This window comes from Gymnoscopelus microlampas (assembly GCF_963454915.1).
Source record: "Gymnoscopelus microlampas genome assembly, chromosome: 5".
NCBI lineage: Eukaryota > Metazoa > Chordata > Actinopteri > Myctophiformes > Myctophidae > Gymnoscopelus > Gymnoscopelus microlampas.
The window spans coordinates 6,235,016-6,255,104 of record NC_139942.1 but is presented as its reverse complement, the minus strand read 5'-3'; the positions used below and the strand labels follow the sequence as shown (position 1 = coordinate 6,255,104).

Below are 20,089 nucleotides of genomic sequence, written 5' to 3'. Positions count from 1 at the left end.
TACATTTGCACAAGCTGACCAAAATTGTCCAATAGATTATTGTATAAACAAGAATTGCATTGCCTAGCATTCTCTTTAAATCACAGATATTTCTGAAATACTAGAGTAAACACACAAATGAGACACTACCCAGTTTATGTTTCAGTGTGATTTAATGATGTCTAGTAAATGTACTTGTGTTTACAGTACATATTATGATTATTGTTTAATAGTTTTCACATTTGATGGTGATATGTTTAACTGACACTCATCAAATTGGAGTTGATTGTATGAAAGTTGAGTTAGTTTAGAGATCATACAGAGATAAGGAGCAAAATGAAGCAGAAACAGAGTACCAGGAACAAGATGCTAACGGTACTGGTGTTAACAGGAACAAGATACTAACAGTACTGGTGTTACCAGGAACAAGATGCTAACAGTACTGGTGTTAACAGGAAAAAGATACTAACAGTACTGGTGTTACCAGGAACAAGATGCTAACAGTACTGGTGTTACCAGGAACAAGATGCTAACAGTACTGGTGTTACCAGGAACAAGATGCTAACAGTACTGGTGTTACCAGGAACAAGATGCTAACAGTACTGGTGCTACCAGGAACAAGAGGCTAACAGTACTGGTGTTACCAGGAACAAGAGGCTAACAGTACTTATTGTGGCACCGTTGCACAAGTCACCTTTGCAGCATCTTGATTCAATTATTTCCCCGATTCCAGGAAAGATAAGACTGATGCCACATATGCTCTTAGAGGTGCAGCCCTTCCCCATCATCTCTTGACCTAAGAGTTCCCCTTTGAACACAAAACAGAAACACATTACTTTAATACCTGCTTCTTACTGTGATTGGTCTTAGTTAAATGTTCTCCAACCAGCCTGCCCCCAGGGTTGCAAACAACTCACTCCTGTTGTGAGTGGCATCCACACGTTACGCAACTTTATTATCTGAAATGCTAATTCAGGTGATTGTTTGGTCATAGCACACACCAGAGAATATATAATCTACCTGAAGCCCATCCCCCCACCCTGCAACCACCAATCATTATGCACCCTCAAACTGAGGCCCAACCAGTGTTGCCAGATGTACGATACTTATCGTGTTTGTACTTTACTTTTACCCTCTGTACGCACGATCAATTCTCAAAATGCCCAAATGTACGATAGTTTTGTCATATCACAAAAAAGTGAGTGAATTTACTAAATTCCCTGGCTGCTGCTTCAGGATCCGATTAGGCTTTTCAAAATAAGTCAGGAAATCACCGGTTGCGTCTTTCCAGTCCAGTTTCAGGCTTTTATTTGTGTAAGGTCCAGGAAGTTGCCTGCTTCCACACAGCATATGTGATGCGTTTTTATCTCGTAGGAGTCTCAAACAAGGTTGTTTCTTGAATGAATGTGATTCGTTTGCGTGAAATTACATATTTACACCTGTGATTTATCATTTTTGTCTGTGTACGATAGTTTTCTTTCAAATTAATACGATAATTTTAAGCCTCTGGTACGATAATTGAAGATTTCCCATTTGGCAAAACTGGGCCCAACCCCAACATAACTCTTTATCACATAGCAAACCAACACACATGCAATATGTAGTACGGCTCATTACTGTCTGTACGTAATGCTCTAGAAATAATCAGAAAAATCATTGAACATTCTTCTGAGCTGAGGAATGTGACATTTTTGGTTAAAAAGGAGAGGCAGTCATAGAAATAGCTCCATTACCTTTTCCTGAGACGCAGTGATCCTGATCCCCAGTGCATTGCAGTACTGCAAGGTTGGAGCAGTTATTGTCATTGCAAGTGTAGCATTTCAAACCAGTGGGAGAAGGGTTGACAGGAGCTGTAAGGGTTATTTTTTTTAAATGTTATATTGATGATCAGGACGGTGCAGACCGGTGGGGGTGGGAGGGGCAAGTTCACAAAGGGATAATGATTGAATATTATTCCATACACTATAACCTGTTTAATACACGCATGTGCGTGTATTAAATAATGATACAGTGAATAAAGTGCTAAAGTAACATTTAAACCAACTGCAGACTGTGTTGTTCTTCCCATCCATACATTTACAGTACAGTGGTTATAGTGTTTATCAAGCATAGATTAGATGTACGGTACAGTGGTTATAGTGTTAATCAAACATAGATTAGATGTACAGTACAGTGGTTATTGTTAATCAAACATAGATTAGAATATGGCTGTACTGTAGGATACTTACGTGTGGGATATGGGTCATTGCAGAGGTCAGTGTGACAGCAATTGAAGTATCCCATTAATCCAAAGTTCAATGAGCCGTTATAACAGCCAGTATCTATCACGCAAGACCTAATATTAAATTCCTGTTTAAGCTTACCTGAAACAAACAAGTGAAAAAGATTGTCTATGGCTCTCTGCCAAATAATGTCTTAATCATACTAGAGAGAGACTGTTATTTATGACAGAGTCTTACCTCACAAAAATAAAATACTGAGGTTATATCACTTTTTCACTTACCCACAGGTACTGTGAAATGTGCTGCAGCACAGTTCATCATGGAATCATCACATTCTCGCTGTGTTTCATGGCAGACTCCTGAAGGTCCAGGGATGCATTCATGGCATTTCAAAGCATACCCTGAGACAACAGGTAGAAGACAGTCGTAAACACATTCCACCATGCATGTGTATTGGGAGCAGTGTGTGATTTAACTTCAGTTGTCTGATTTATCAAACCAAGCCAAGTGTTTCAAGGTACAGTATATAGTATACTATACAGGTACATATGAGTAAAACCTGTTTTGGTTTGGTTTCATCTGACATTACCACAGCATATTTAGTAACAATGCCAGTTTCAGGACAACAATAAATAAGATATACATTGCGGATAATGAATAAGTATTTAACCTCTGACGTCCCTCTGACTCAGACATAACCATAAACAAACACCTTACACCCATATACAGTAGGCAAGATCACGGCCACGTCACTTTGATTCAGACATATACAGTACATAAACAAACATGGTACACCCATATATAGGCATTTCACTATGACTCACACAAAACCATAAACAAACCCGATATGCCCATATATAGGCATGTCACTATGACTCAGACATAGCCATAAACAAACCCGATATGCCCATATACAGTATAGGCATATATGGATATCCTGTTATCCAAAGACACAAATCCGACCGCACACAATAGGTCATGGGCATACATGGGACCGACCGACTTCAAACTCGGCTAGTGCATCGGCAAAGACTCGAGGGAGTGTGGTGCCAGCCACCACCGATCCAACCAATAGGCCCATATGGGCATGCCAATAGACAGGGTGTAAGCATAAAGCATACTAATGACATCAGCGATCTCTGTATGGTAGACAGACATGTACAGATATCTTCTTATCTTGCCACAAAAGGGACACAAACAGACGGGTACAATGGGTACTCTGACAAAGCCCCCGACACTATGACTCAGACAACTACACAGGTTTGAGATTTTCTTTTTTACTCACCTTCCGATATGAGCAAGATGACTGTCACCATGGCAACCAAATGAGTCTGAAAGAGAAACATTGTAATGAGGAAGAATGAGGAAATCAAAGTGATGAGCAAGGTCTTAAAGAGGTGGTGCCATGGTTTTGCACTTTTTCTGTTTTTCATGTGTCTATGAGGTTGATAGAACTTCATTAAGCCCCCTGGTACTGTTTTTATGGTGTTTTATGTCTTCTCTGACTATTTTGAGTTTCTACCTGGAGGCTGAAACCTTGAGGGTCAAACGTGCCAATAGAGAAACAGCGCTTTAGTGACATAGTAAAAACATACCCTCCCCCTCATTATCATAACACAACAGGTGTGGGCATGAGGAGGAGGAGGAACTAGGACAGGTGGGTGGTGCTAAGGTGGTGGAGGATGTGCTAAGGTGAGAACCAGGTATACTTAATGAACTGGAGGCGTGTCCACATAAAAAAACATAATTTTAACAATTTCTGTACACTTTTTTTGAAAAAAATCTTCCTCCTAGTATAACCATAATACCTGATGATTATCACTGAAAATCACGGCACCCCGTCTTTAAAGTTTTAAATTTTGGTTTTAATTTTCAATTTCAGACAATTTGGTTTAGTTTATTTATTCATTTTATATTTAAGCAAACATGAATAAAATATTTTCATGAACAGAAAATCCCACACACTGCTCTTGCTCAGCAGCCTCTGCTTTTATTCAAATTGACAGACGTTTCGGTCCCACTGGACCTTCATCAAGAGTGTCCGTTGCCCTATAAAGTCAAAGGTGAACAAAGTACTCAACTCCAATAGTTCAGTCAAAGTATACTGTAGATACTCGTGGTCCATGACTACTGAAAGTTGCTGAGTCAAATTTTGGGTGGAGTGGGTCCTTAAGTATTGGAGTCAGGCCTGGAATTTCGTCATTTTAGGGGCAAAGCCACTTGACCTTTGGTGTTGTACATTTTTTGAGGGCACAAAGGTCAAATGCCATGGCAGGAAGGCCATCAAATAAAACAGTATTTTAAGTCCACGGAAATAATTAATTTAACGTGAAGGTTAAGGATGCTTTAATTGTAATATAGTACAAGAATAGTTTAACTATATATGAAATACAACCCATTTATTTCACAAAATAATGTATTGTCAAATTACCAATAAGTCATAGCCTATTGGTCTCAATATTTGTCACATTCAGCCTTGGACACATTAGATTCACAGATTAGAGATTCTATGTATTTTCATTCAAATGAAATGTGATTGAACTTGCACTAATTATGACTTTAGTTGATTTTTCACTATTTGAAATATAGTATTTCTTAATTATTAATAATCATAGCTTGTAGATTGGCTATTTTCACCATTTTAAATTATTTTTAAATAATATTTTTTAAAAGGGAACAGGTTTTCCATCTGACAGTGACAATATATAGCCTAGATGATTCTGTATATGAGTCAGTTTTTATCAGATTTCATTCTGATTTGCTACTATGACCTGGGTAGGTTAACCTGGGCTGGCAGGGTGATCTGCCCTGTTGCGCAGCCGCACAACAGGTGAAGGCAATTCATTTAAATGAGGAGCTGAGGACCAGAAATGGACTCAAACAATGTCAAATTGTCATTGTTGACAAAGGAACAGAACATGTTGTTGCAAAAGGATTATTTATTTATTGTCCATCAGAGCGGCGAGGTCACAGTCAGCCTCCCTCTACTTTTGTATGATATTGATAGCCTAAACTTTTCATTTGTTTGCACTTTACAGTTATTCATTTCTATTGCTTGCTTGATATTAAGACTTGCTGTTTTCTGTTGATCAAACGTCGGGTCTCTCTCTCTCTCTCTCTCTCTCTCTCTCTCTCTCTCTCTCTCTCTCTCTAAAGCCTTGCTTGGCTTCCACGCATTTTAAGCTGGAATATAGGCTCGAAATCAAACCTACCACTGTCTGCTTATGTGCAGCGTTTCACTTGATGTTGAATCTCAACCAGACAACTGGTGTCTACCGTATTGAAAGGAAGATAGCGCAGACGGTTAAATCAGCGTGGGCAGTGCAGTCAGGGGGCACCACGGCCACTGTGGCTAGGGTTGCCAACAGTCCCGTATTAGCCGGGACGCCCCGTATTTGAGCCAAAAGGGGCGTGTCCCGTACGGGACTTTGTTTGTAGCGGACTCCGGTGTAAAGGGAAAAATAAAAAATATATTTCTGTTTGCGCACACTGCAGTGTCTGGCTGCGTGTTTGTGTGCTTTATGAGATGGGCGCTAGGACCGCTCAGTTGACAGGGCAGGCACAGTGCTCGCACGAGTGCTTGTGTGTGTGTGTGTGTGTGAGATTTTCTCCGGTGGGAACGGCATCATTGTTTGTGTGGCATGTCATTCTGTTCCCAACCCTAACCCTAACCCTAAAACCGAAATAAAGTAACAAAAAAAAGTAACTTTATCCGCGGGAAACCCGAAAAAAATCGCGCGCGCGCGCACGGGGGACCCATGCACGCGCGCTCATGTGTCCCGTTTCTCCAGTTCTGGATGTTGGCAACCCTAACTGTGGCCGTGGTGCATGTACTTTTTAAGGGCCACACGGCCAAAGGGAGGGGCAACACTGGCCATGGCCGTCGTGGCCGCAGTGAAATTCCTGCCCTGATTGGAGTACTTGCTTTTAAAAATACTAAAGTATTCAAAAGCACAACTTGCAAAGTATATTATCAATGCATTGTTTGCAGATTTTCAAAGTAAATAAATAAATGACAGATACTCAAAAACATTTATTAAAGGTAGGGTAAGTGATTTGCTTTGGTTAAAATAAGTGTTAAATAGCTCTATATTCTGATAGTACTCATTGCTATAGAGTGTTTGTTCAGTATTAGGAGTCTCCTTGTCTCTCCAGCTCTTTATAAAACAGAAAATGCATTTTCGTTTCAGTTTCAGTTTCATTTCCAATTTTATCCAACCAGGACAGAGAACTCAATCAGGATACAGATTAAACAAGTGAAATTGGAAGTGATGACACTAAGAAATGAGCAGGCAAAATTGGAACAGGAACACTTTACAAATTAAGCTTAAAAATTGGTACTTTCTCCTGATTGGCTGAGATTTTGACACCTACCGAAAAATGTGTTTTCTGTTTATTAAAGAGCTGGAGAGACAGGGAGACATCTGTTACTGAACAAACACTCTATAGCAATGATTACTATCAGAATATAGTGTTTTAACCTTTTAACAAAATACTTTTTGTTTTAACCAAAAAATATCACTTACCCTACCTTTAAGTACAGTATTTAAATACATGTACTTTGTTACGGTACATTGCCCATAGCACCCTGATATTTAGTCATCACCATCAAGGATATTGTGAGTCACCTTTGTATGCATCCTGCGCTGTGGTCTTCCGTTCAGGAGTAGAGATGATCAGCAGACTGGTAAAGGCTGATGGGAGATGGAACAACAACTATTATCCAACCACACTAAATACTGTCCTAAACTGACCACTCAAAACAGTCTCCCCATTGACTTATAGCCTACTGCACCATGAAACAGGTACTCAAGACTTTTAGCACAAAAAATAATGCAAACAAAGTGGATTCTGACAATGGATACAATTACAAAACCCAGTTCAGTATTCAGCTGCTCATCCAACCAGAGTAGTACGAATTATATTGTATTCATCATAGTCCAGCATAACTGTTAACCATTTAAAGTAGCACATCTTTATAACAAAATAACCTAAAGATAAAGAAATAAAATAAAATAAATAATAGAGTTTAAGATATCAATCAATAAGATATGCAACCATTTTGACTCCCCTTTGGATGGAACAGTATTGACAAAGTATAGTCTTCAGTAGAGAAGATCAGTTTATCTCTCTATACATACATTATAAGAGGTTCTTATGTTGACTTACTGTCTTCTGTTGATGCTCCGTAACAAGAGGAGAGATGAGGAGTCTTTCTGTTCTGTTGCAACCTCTTTATAAAAACTTGTTGTTTTGATCACACTTACTGTAGATAATATGGGGAAGATCTAGTGTGTGTGTGTGTGTGTGTGTGTGTGTGTGTGTGTGTGTGTGTGTGTGTGTGTGTGTGTGTGTGTGTGTGTGTGTGTGTGTGTGTGTGTGTGTGTGTGTGTGTGTGTGTGTGTGGGGGGAGGGCAAAAGTGGAAGTGAAAGTATGGGGCAATTCAACCTCAGTTCCAAGTATCTATTACTCAACTACTAACGTGGGCGCGTGCGTGCGTGCGTGCACGCACTAGATTCTAGTCAGTGGGTTGGTTTCTCATGCTGATTCTAGAACACCAAGTATTAGATAGATAGATATTTAATAAATACATAATACATACATATGTTTATGTATTTACATACAGTATGTAGGAGGAAGCTGTGGGGGGAAATAGAGGTTGTACAGACGCAGGTGCAACTGGTTGAAATTGTGTTTGTGGAGCTAGCTATAATGGGCAGGAGTGAAAGCACCTCTGGAGGTGTGCAGAGGCCCTTCAACGTGATAAGGCATTATTTTATTTCATTTTTTCATATATCATTCATATCATCATTCATACACGCACGCCTGTACACTCAACACGTGTAATAGCATCTTGCTTAAGGTAGCTCTCCACCAAACAGACTACTACAGAGATCAGTCGGTTGGAAGGTGTGAAAAAAGTTGAATGCACCTGAGAGCCGACACCGACAGACGGCTACTATGGTACATTGGTGCTAATATGGCTTGATGTCTTTTTCAACAACAAGCCCACTGCTTCCCTACAACTTGTGACCCGACGTAGCAGTGTACCCACCGCCCATTCAACAGCACATTTTCTGCAACAGACGCTTTCCACACTTACCGCCGCCGACGTCGGTGCGGTGGAGAGCTACCTTTACACCAGATTTACAGTGCTACTTTTGATTAGTTGTATTACTGTTGGTTTCTCTTTTCTTAATCGATTTTTCGGTGTGTGTGTGTGTGTGTGTGTGTGTGTGTGTGTGTGTGTGTGTGTGTGTGTGTGTGTGTGTGTGTGTGGGGGGGGGGGGGGAGGTCTTCTGACCACAACCCTATTATGACTCTAATAAGTCTATTCTGTCCTGACTACAACTTTACCTTGAGTGACTCTGTCAGGCTGTCATACCACGAGGTACAGGTAAGAACTAGCTAGGGCCGCTTCTGCAAGCAGAGACTATCCTATCCAGGGGTAGGCAACCTTAGGCACGGGTGCCAACATTGGCACAGGGGAGGGTGATCACTGGCACACTGGCATAAGTGTGAGACTGTGAGGGGAAAAAAGTAAAATAAATCCCCCTCACATTTGTAAATGTAAATGTGTACATCCTGCACATAATTCTACATTCATTCAAACTCTGAACTCTGACTGGGGAGGGAGTCTGAGAGATAAATTAGTTGGAGTTTTTGCTCTTAGTCTAATGATCATTACAATGACCTGATGTGAAAGCAAATATTTAAGACAATAAAGGTTGTTATGTACTGTATTTGTATTTGGACCATCACAATCTGTTGGAAATATTTCATATTGATTGGTTTTAATGATTAAACTTAATGTTGATAAGGCACACTGACTATCAAGAAAATAAAAACATGGCACTTCATGTCAGAAAGGTTGTCGACCCCAGAAGCATACGTGCTTATGGCACCAGAGGCATTAACCATCTTCTCTATTGAAGCCTCTATTTTAACCCTGTACTGGGTTAGGGGAAATCTCACCGTGGGGGGCACACAGACATAACCACTTTAACCACTGGCTGATGGCAATTATGAGGTTAACTGCACTCCATGGGCAGCCAGTCTTAATGCCTGTCTTTAATTGAATAGGTTGAGTCAGCTGTTTTCCGCAGATCACCTGGATGAAGGACTCACTGTAAATGTCTTTCACTATGTCAATGTAGACTTGAGGTAGTTTTATTTCCTCAAGTGACCTGATCATGGGAACATCATGCGAAAGAGTCCCAAATGCATCTCTAAAATCAAGGAAGACTGTCTGTGTACAGTCTACATGACTCATGCTTGAAATCGTCTATCCCTGTTTGAACACACACACACACACACACACACACACACACACACACACACACACACACACACACACACACACACACACACACACACACACATACACACACACACACACACACACACACACACACACACACACACACACACACACACACACACACACACACAGCTTCTATTAATTTCATTTAATTAACTGAATACATTTTCTTAATGTTCTTTCCTGACTCCTGGTGAGTTGGGTAACTACAGCAGCTACAGTGTGCAATAATAAATACATACAAACTATTTCACCTAATCACCTCACCTGTGGCCTATAGGCAATCTGGGTAATTATCTAGTTTTCCCAGCGTTTCCACCTGTCTGTGTCTACATTGTAGGATAACCATTCTATTCCTCTGAACTGATCGAAGTTTGTTCACCTGAATGTCTAAATAAAAAACGTCCAGGTGGGGGGGGGGGGGGGGGGTTATTTTTTGGGCTCCCCAGTGTCTCTTGTACCCCAAAAAATATATATTTTTTAACATTCAGTCATTCATTCTCATTTCAGAGATTTTCAGAATGGGCGTGTCTGAACAGGCCATCTCAGAATGGCAATGTTGCTTACATCACTTGCATTTCTGCCCATGTATTTTGACAGACAGAATTGCTCAGTAGCACCCCTCTGCCCAACAGGACGTTTTGGTATTGCAACCTTTTGAAAAACGTTTGAGGGACATAAACAATATGATATTAAATATTATTATTTTTTTTTAAAGTCATGGTGTAGTCCCTTTAAGTGATTACTTCTGCACTATAACTTTACACTGTTATTTTTCTGTGTCATTTGTACTTCATTATTGTTTTTGGTTTCAAATGTCCTTTGTGTTGTTCCATAATAAGGAGATAGATGTTTAACTTTGAAAGTTTTAACGAGTTATTTTTGCTCAATGGGTTGCATAAAGCACATTGAATTGCCTTGTTGTTGAAAAGTGCTCAACAAATAACCTACCTTCCCTAATTAGTCAAATTATTGGCAAGATATAATTTTGACAAATAAAGAAATGACAAGACTTAATGATTTCAAAAACACTTTTCAGTTTTCATTTGTAAAATGAATTTATAAAATGTCAGCTGACCACTGACTAAAGGCTGGCATTAACATCAATTAAAGAGATTTAAGTCACACTTTCCTGTCTACGTGTTAGGCCTTTTCTAACAATTGGAGCTGCCAGGATGTACTTGTACTGTATGATCTTCTCTCACATTGAGTACTAACTGAGTTTCACTAACTGGTCTTACACAGGTACTATACTATACTATACTATACTATACGATACCCCCTCTCTCAGCGTGGCTTTGGCCCTCTCTCAGTGTGGCTTTGCCCTCTCTCAGCGTGGCTTTGGCCCTGGCAAACGTTCTGGCCGGGAAGGGACCATCATTGATGTTGATGTTCTGGAGGAATGATGGTATGTCTTCCTAAGCTCCATCTGCTGTTGTGCCCAGCAGGCATCAGAAGTGGCTGATCCAGGTTGTCACCCAAAAGATGCTCCATATCTATACATATGATACACATCCTGACCAACCACCATCACATCTGACCCCCTGACCCTCAGCAAAGGAGAGTTGCTCATGCTTGGGTGCAGGAGGTCTATGAGCCTTGGTCATGACATGTGCATTGATTTTAGACGATCTCCACCAGCTCCTCAGAGTAGTGTCATAAATAAACTACTGATGTGATTCTAATACTGAAATGGTGTGTAAGAAAGGTCGGCAGCGCCTCTTCTGTTTAAGGAAGCTAGACACATTTCAGGTGGATAAGTCACTGATGACTCTGTTTTACATGGGCTTTCATAGAGTCTGTTATTAGCTTTGCTGTCATTTTGTTATGAATGGTGTGTGTGACCCAAGCGCACAGCATGGAGCTAGGAGGCAAAATGGAGGATTAAAGCCCACGGGGAAGAGGGGTGTGGGCTCCGCTGGCTGCTCCAACTCAGCTCGGGATCCCGGGAAACTGGAGAGGAGAGGAGAAGCAGGGTCAGAGATAAACTCTGAAGGAAGGTGTGCGCTGCCACTGTGTCAGAGCTCTACTAAACTGCCACTGTGTGAACTGGCTTAAGAGCTCTACTAAACTGCAAAACTAGTCAGGCAAGCTATACTTTACCATGTGAGTGGAACGCAGGCCTGTCACAAATATTACATTATCGTCTAATCGATTCATTATTTGAGATAATCACAGTCATTTTTGCATAATCGTCATAATCGTTTCCATGTTGAAAAATGTCCACACATTTTCAAATATTAAAAAAAAGCAGAAATAGCTGATACAAGCTTACAACGCGTCACAAAAGCTATGTCTGCTTTTTTTTTTTTTTACATGTATAAGATTTAAATACATATTAAATATGTTAATTTCTTTGTATATTGAAGTTATTTGTCATATCATGCCCTGTGCAATTTTTGATCAGGAAGCCTAAAAGGCACAACTATACTAAATACTTATTAAATACTACGATTCAAAAGGTTATATTATATTCTCCACAACTTGTATTCCTCCTCTCTTGACACATGGTACATTCCCTGGTTCAGTAGGTCAGCACAGGTGCAATGTATTATTGTTAATTAGCAGCAGTAGTGTGTTTTCTCTAGTCAGTGTCAGACAGTTGTTTACTTTTGGTAAAATAATATTATCCACTGTTGGACTAATCATCATGTCTGTTTTCATTCAGTTCATCTTAAGGTAAGACAACAATCCGTGTACCTTTTGTCACTTGTCTTTCTTATTTGTTTTGCTTCCTCGTTGTGTTAGTCAGTGTGACATCTTCATTTTTAAGGCATTAGTCGGCTTATACTGCTGGCTTTTTCTCTTCAATGTGTCTATGATCGGCTTTTTTTGCTACTTTTGTGTGACATAGAGTGGCAAAACAAATTAAAACACGGAGAGACAGTATAGTATGCATTGTGTCCCTCTGGAGTGAAAATATAAATATAATATAAATATAGTGTCCCTCTCCATCATCAGAGTTGCATCACCCCTGCTGTAGACTACACGTTTGAATGTTATTTGATGTATTTATTAGTGTGGTTGCCCAACAGGGCAACCAGACTATAGTACTCTATACACTTTATTTCTTTATTTATAGATAAACAATACTTTGCAGCGCATCTCCTCCCACAGTTTTTATAATGTTGTGCCATATATCAAAATGACCGTCTAAATCGGGAATCGTGCGCGTGTATAGGGCTAAGAGATTGGTTAAATAGTTTAATTGATATTGATTTATTAGTGCATTAAATTTCCCCATCCACTTTAATGGGAATTGCAAAAACTCCCATTCAAGTATTTTTTTCTCAGAAACCGTAAGAGCTACAGTTACCACATTTGGAAGGGAGGTTCATAATTTAGTCCAAAATTATTAGAAAAATAATTACACCAATCGGCCACATGGTGGCGCTATAACAGCCCACTTTACCTTTTGGCCTATAACTCTTGAACCGTAGCTCGTAAAATCAAAATTTCTTTTCACCTGGATTCCTTGGGTCCCGACGCATCTCCCCATATAGGCCACGCCCATTTGCGTCAGGATAGATTTTCCGCCACTTTGAATTTCCTTCAAAACACACTTTTTGCTCCTTTTCCTTCAAATTTTGTCCTAATCTCACACAAATCGGTACACATGATCTATGGACCCATGCGGTAAAGATATCCAAACGACATTTTGATTGTCCTTACCGTTCGTCCGTAAATGGCTTCCAAAGTTAGCGGGAGGGGCCCGTTTGACCAAAAATGCCATAAATCACGAACGAAACGTCCGGTCAATCCCAAATTTGAATCACATGTCGAGGGTGGTATACTAAACCAATCCCCAAAAGCATTTCTACTTTGATCCATAGGGGGCGCCACAAATGCTCAAAATGTAACCGTTTGATGCAAGAACCTTATTTTGGGGGGATCGATCCTCTCAAAATGAAACGCAAGCGATCTCAGGAGTGACGACACAATGTAATTGGCGCAGCCTCCGACGTTATTCCTCCCGGCGTATTCCTCGAGTCCCGGCGGCCGCGACCCGTGACCGGCGTCGGCGCAACCACACTCTGCAATTTCCCCGGAATTGCGACGCGTCTAGTTTACGTTTGTAGTAGAGGGATGAGACTGCATTTGAAAAGGCTTTATGTTGTCTCAAGCCAGATTTGACATGTTACAATGTAGCCTTTGTTTGGCACTGTATTAGCCTATGAGTGTTTGGCGGCCTTTGATATTAATGCTGTCTATGACCTTGCCTTAACTTTTGCTGAATTGACCCTACTTGGCCCTACACACGTGTGTGTGTGTGTGTGTGTGTGTGTGTGTGTGTGTGTGTGTGTGTGTGTGTGTGTGTGTGTGTGTGTGTGTGTGTGTGTGTGTGTCGAGACAGTCGCTGTCCTCTCTCCTTACTGTGTAATGTTGGTGTATTTACAGTGTTTGACCACCAGGTGTCTCTGTTCACCACATCTTCAGCTAAAAGACACACATTCCTTTCCTTTATAGTTTCCTTCCCTCCTCTCCTCTGTCCTTCCTTTGTTTATACCTATTTTTATATTTAAAAAAATGATAACCCCCTGACACTAAAACACACTTCATCCACATTCACACACACACACACACACACACACACACACACACACACACACACACACACACACACACACACACACACACACACACACACACACACACACACACACATACACATACACTCACTGTGGCTAACAGAAATATTAATTGTGTACACTATTAAGCAAAACTCACTGTGGCTAACACACAGAAATATGAGTTGTGTACAGTAATACGCAAAACTCACTGTGGCTAACACACAGAAATATGAGTTGTGTACAGTATTAAGCAAAACTCACTGTGGCTAACACACAGAAATATGAGTTGTGTACAGTAATACGCAAAACTCACTGTGGCTAACACACAGAAATATGAGTTGTGTACAGTAATAAGCAAAACTCACTGTGGCTAACAGAAATATGAGTTGTGTACAGTAATAAGCACAACTCACTGTGGCTAACAAAATAGTAAGTAATAATATGTCCAACCAAACTTGACAGGCAGCAGATACAGTTTGATTAATTGTCCTGTTTATGGATGTATTTATTTGTTATGTTCTTGTGTGTTTTGTCCATGAATCATATGCTTGCCCATTTAGACACAGTAATCTTATTCTCCCAGAGGTGTTGACCGACTGTCTTCTCATTGTCAAATTGTAACGTCACGTCACCACAAGTCAAAGGTCTCCCCTCCTGTCTCTCTCACTGGCTCTCTTGTCTCTTGTAGTTCCCCTTCAATGGAGGGGGAATTGAATTAGGACTGAAAGTTTTATTTTAAAAATAAAGCCTAAACTGAGTGACGCGTTGTCAATCGCGCAGCAACTGTATGCGCGCGCACACACACACACACACACACACACACACACACACACACACACACACACACACACACTGTTAGAAAGACTGCGCCTCTCTCCCTCTCTCTCTCCCCTCCTGCTGCCCCCCCCTCCCCCCACCGAGAGACTGCTCCGCCCCTCGCGAGACTACAGCGAGCCCCGTTAATAAGACTGTCCAGTGTCCCTCATCTCGCGAGAGGAAAGAAGAATGAAAGAGAAGCGCGAAGCCAGAGACGCTCGTAAAGCTAACCCACTTATTTAGACATATTAAGTCTTAAGAGTTGTTTACATAAGTCTGCTATACACCAGAGTGCCTGTGTGCGTGTATGATAACGTAAGTCTTCCTGAAGTCGATGTATATAACCTGTTGTCCCGTTACGGGGTCCTGTAGCCAAGCTAAATACCTGTTGCTAAAGCTAACTAGCAGCTAACTACCTTGTCACTCTGTAATAGTGACCGACAGCCAGAGAAATGCTATCATTGGTATTGTTGTACTGTTACTGCATGCACTTACACCTGTCCTATGTTGATAAGGAAGAGTAATGTCACTGCACTTTTTTCTTAGAATGTGACCAGTGTGATAAGTTTGGTTAACTACTAAATGTGCTTGTAATATAAGCTGCATTACTGTTTCTAACCACAGTTGGGCAGAGACAGGTTCTATACTGTATGAATGTAATTTGAGCAGCTAAGCTAAACTGTGAAGTTTAGAGCACCTCTTCAGAGAGGCCATCATTCATTTGGTCTAATATCTGTTAAACTAGACCTGTTTACAGTAAACATGTGACCGTTATGATGTACAGTTTACAAGGTCAATCATTCCCTGTTATATTCTGCTTATTACAGAAACCACACACAACCCTGCTGTGTAGCACCTGTTCATTAAGCCAAATAAAGAGTCCTCGGTATCCACCATTGTCGTCTGCATCCTAATCAATGCACAAGGGCGAACACAACCTACCCAGCCATACAGTGTTTCACTGGGTCCTTCCCAACATTATGGTCCTTCGAAGCCGAATAGGTGTTTACCCTTGAGACAATGGAGAGAATCCGCCAGGCCCAGGGCAAAGATGTACGCCCCAGACGTCTGACAAGACTGCCAAGCCACCTAGAAGAGTATCAGCTGAGCTACAGAAAACAACCGCAGTATACAACCCCCCCTCCATCATCTAACCGTCACCAAGCTGATGAAGACTACCGGAACGACGAGGGAGCAGCCGAGATGACTCCCCTCAGCCGCCCAGATCCATCCACATGGACCCAGAAAGACAGCTGGGAAAGGGGGAATCCACCGGAGGAGAGTCATGAGCTAGATGATGACGAAGAGGAAGAGCTAGGGGAATACTGCCCCCCGACGTGGCCACCAGAGGGAGAAGAGGAGGTGACAGAGGAAGACGGTATGAGGGACTACATTGAATCAATTATGTGTGAACTCCACCAGATGTGGGAAGTACTGTCTGTGAGCCCCAATGTAGCTAAAGCATACAGTATTACACCCCCTCCGCGGCCCAGGTACCCCCTACTTACTAGCCAATCAGATCAGGCATGTGCCCGAACACCCTACCAGCTGCAGCAGCCCAGCAGACCCCAGCCGGTCCGCCAATCAGCCCTGTCAACAGGCCACCGGCACCCAGCGAAGCCAGTACACCAGCCCACACGCCCAGAACTGGGCCACCAGCACGCACTGAGGCCAAACCATCAGCCTGCGTACTATGCACCTGACCCTCACCCAGCCCACCAACCAGCTCTCCCCCCGAGCCGCCAGTATCCAGTGGGCCGAGGTCATCATCTGGTGTACCCCCCACCAGACCCCCATCGAGCTCGCCAACCAGCCCCGCCCATGAGTCACCAGTACCCAGCGAGGCCAGAATACCAGACCACGTATCCCTCACCAGACCCCCATGCAGCTCGACAAACAGCTCTGCCCCCAAGCTACCAGCACCCAGCGAGGCCAGAACAACAGCCCATGTGCTCCTCACCAGACACCCATCCAGCTCGCCAACCAGCTCTCCCCCCAAGCTACCACTATCCGGCATGACCAGAACACCAGCCTGTGTACTCCCCACCAGACAACACAGTGGAGCAGCAATACAGGGGGCCACGACCGACCATCCCCGACTTCATAAACAGAGACCCGAGTGAGTTTGCCCGCCTCAAATTATCACTCGAAAACCTCCTGCCATCCAACGCCACTCAGCTGTTCAAGTATCAAGTCCTAGTTGACCACCTCAAGCTTGAAGAGGCCCGCCTGGTGGCAGACGCCTACCTGAACTCCCACACGCCATACTCCGACACCATGGTGGCGCTGAACGACAAGTTTGGACAGCCCCATCAATTAGCACTACAGAAAATAGCCAGCGTCCTGGAGGCAGCCAACATCCGGCGAGGCGACGGGGCGGCCTTTGAGAAGTTTGCACTTCAAGTGCAGTCGCTGGTAGGCATGCTAAAGACCCTAGGCCCAGTGGGAGACACAGAACTGAAATGCGGCTCACATGTTGCACGACTCCTCAACAAGCTGCCACCAGAGATGAGGTCCGACTTCCGCCGCACAATGCTCCGCAGTCCAGGAGCCACCTACACCCTGTTGGAGTTCTCAGAGTGGTTAAAGTATGAGTCCTGGTGCCACGACTTCGACGTGCAGCTCCCTAGTATAGAGCCGAAACAGTGGTTACCTCAGAAAATGGGCAGATGCGCCACCGTTCTGCATGGTGCCGAAGACGGAGCAGAGTGTGAGGAAGATGCACTCCCATCCGAGGAGACAGGGAAAGCTAACGCCTACTGTCCATTCTGTGAGAATAACGAGCACTTCCTCAGCCAGTGTACTGCCTTTAAGAGACTCACAAGAGAACAGATCACAGAATGGATTCGAACTAAGAAGAAGTGCTGGCGCTGTGGCAGATCACACCTAGCTGCCCAGTGCGATCTCAGGAAGCCATGTAGCCTGTGCAAAGGCAAACACCTTCAAGTCCTGCACGAGGTGAACAGCGAGACTCGGAGAGAGACACCCAAAGATGAGAGCTGCCTGGTAAACACCACTGCCGAGGTGCTCTACCTTGACAAACCAGTTGACCGGAGAAGAGTCCTACTCAAAGTAGTTAGAGTTATACTGCGTCATGGAGACCGCTCCCTTGACACCTATGCTCTTCTCGACGATGGGTCAGAACGCACAATGCTTCTGCCTGCTGCAGTGGAAAGGCTCGGCCTCAACGGAACACCTGAAGACCTGGCCCTGAGAACGATCAGGCAGGATGTGCAGACACTGAAGGGAGCATCAGTGTCATTCTCCGTGTCCCCAGCATCTCAGCCAAAGCGACGTTACCGCATAGAAGGAGCTTTTACCTCAAGTCACTTGGGGCTAGCTAAGCAATCGTATCCTGTATCTAGTCTCAAAACCAAGTACGGACACCTGGCCAGACTGCCGCTACAACAGTTTGAAAGAGTCCAACCCCACATCCTGATCGGGGCAGACCACCCCCACTTAATTACACCCACTGAGCCAGTGAGACTGGGGCCCCCAGGTGGGCCAGCAGCCATCTGCACAAGACTGGGCTGGACTCTACAAGGCCCAGCCAGAGCCCTGGAAAGCAACCTCCAGCCACAACAATGTATGTTGACAATTACAGAACCCCAGAACACCAAGCTCATGAAAAGTGTGGAGAAACACTGGCAGGAGGCCACCAAGATACACCACAAGAGACTCATGTCTATCCCTCACAGCCCCCTGCAGTGGCCAGTGAAGTCGAAAACTGTGCCTGAAGAAGACCAGTCAAAGGTCAGAAAGCCCAACTCCCGTAATGTCCCGTTAGCAGCAACTTCTCAACCTGCACCTGACGTAAGCCCTCACCCCACTCGGAGAGAGCTTGCCGAGGCTACGGTCCAGGAGGGACACGGGGCGGCTAACTACAACAGCCGGGTGTATCTTCCCAGACCCAAAGGGGTACTCGCCAAGAGCCGGAGGAACATATGGACCGTGAAAGGTCAGGAGGCCGTCCCCTATTATCAGACCAGCCGTCCACACTTCGCCAGACGGCTTCATGCTTGTGGAGTTACAGCTGCCACATGCCCTGTGACCCACCGGGAGACGGAGTATCGTCAAGGCCAACCAGAGCATCGAAGGACTTGTGACGTCAGCAGAGATCGACATCAAGGGCCATTCCTGCACCAGACTAGTGGTACAGCTGGTCACCCCCCCTGCCACCCAAGACTCCAGTGTCGCAGCCTTTCATTGGAGCAAATTGCACTAAGCAATTTGGGGGCGGCTGTTAGAAAGACTGCGCCTCTCTCCCTCTCTCTCTCCCCTCCTGCTGCCCCCCCCCCCCCTCCCCCCACCGAGAGACTGCTCCGCCCCTCGCGAGACTACAGCGAGCCCCGTTAATAAGACTGTCCAGTGTCCCTCATCTCGCGAGAGGAAAGAAGAATGAAAGAGAAGCGCGAAGCCAGAGACGCTCGTAAAGCTAACCCACTTATTTAGACATATTAAGTCTAAGAGTTGTTTACATAAGTCTGCTATACACCTGTGTGCGTGTATGATAACGTAAGTCTTCCTGAAGTCGATGTATATAACCTGTTGTCCCGTTACGGGGTCCTGTAGCCAAGCTAAATACCTGTTGCTAAAGCTAACTAGCAGCTAACTACCTCGTCACTCTGTAATAGTGACCGACAGCCAGAGAAATGCTATCATTGGTATTGTTGTACTGTTACTGCATGCACTTACACCTCTCCTATGTTGATAAGGAAGAGTAATGTCACTGCACTTATTTCTTAGAATGTGACCAGTGTGATAAGTTTGGTTAACTACTAAATGTACTTGTAATATAAGCTGCATTACTGTTTCTAACCACAGTTGGGCAGAGACAAGTTCTATACTGTATGAATGTAATTTGAGCAGCTAAGCTAAACTGTGAAGTTTAGAGCACCTCTTCAGAGAGGCCATCATTCATTTGGTCTAATATCTGTTAAACTAGACCTGTTTACAGTAAACATGTGACCGTTATGATGTATAGTTTACAAGGTCAATCATTCCCTGTTATATTCTGCTTATTACAGAAACCACACACAACCCTGCTGTGTAGCACCTGTTCATTAAGCCAAATAAAGAGTCCTCGGTATCCACCATTGTCGTCTGCATCCTAATCAATGCACAAGGGCGAACACAACCTACCCAGCCATACAGTGTTTCACTGGGTCCTTCCCAACAC

The 20,089-nt window shown here is 43.3% G+C and overlaps 1 long non-coding RNA gene across 1 annotated transcript; it reads right to left on the bottom strand.

Annotated features, from left to right (window-relative positions):
* Positions 1–338: 338 nt before the first annotated feature.
* On the bottom strand, positions 339–2,291 carry LOC311045524. The gene is made up of 3 exons (XR_014600778.1): positions 2,208–2,291; positions 1,713–1,829; positions 339–787 (listed from the first exon to the last, which is right to left on the bottom strand). It is a non-coding gene; the product is annotated as an uncharacterized lncRNA (long non-coding RNA).
* Between the last annotated feature and the right edge of the window lie 17,798 nt (positions 2,292–20,089).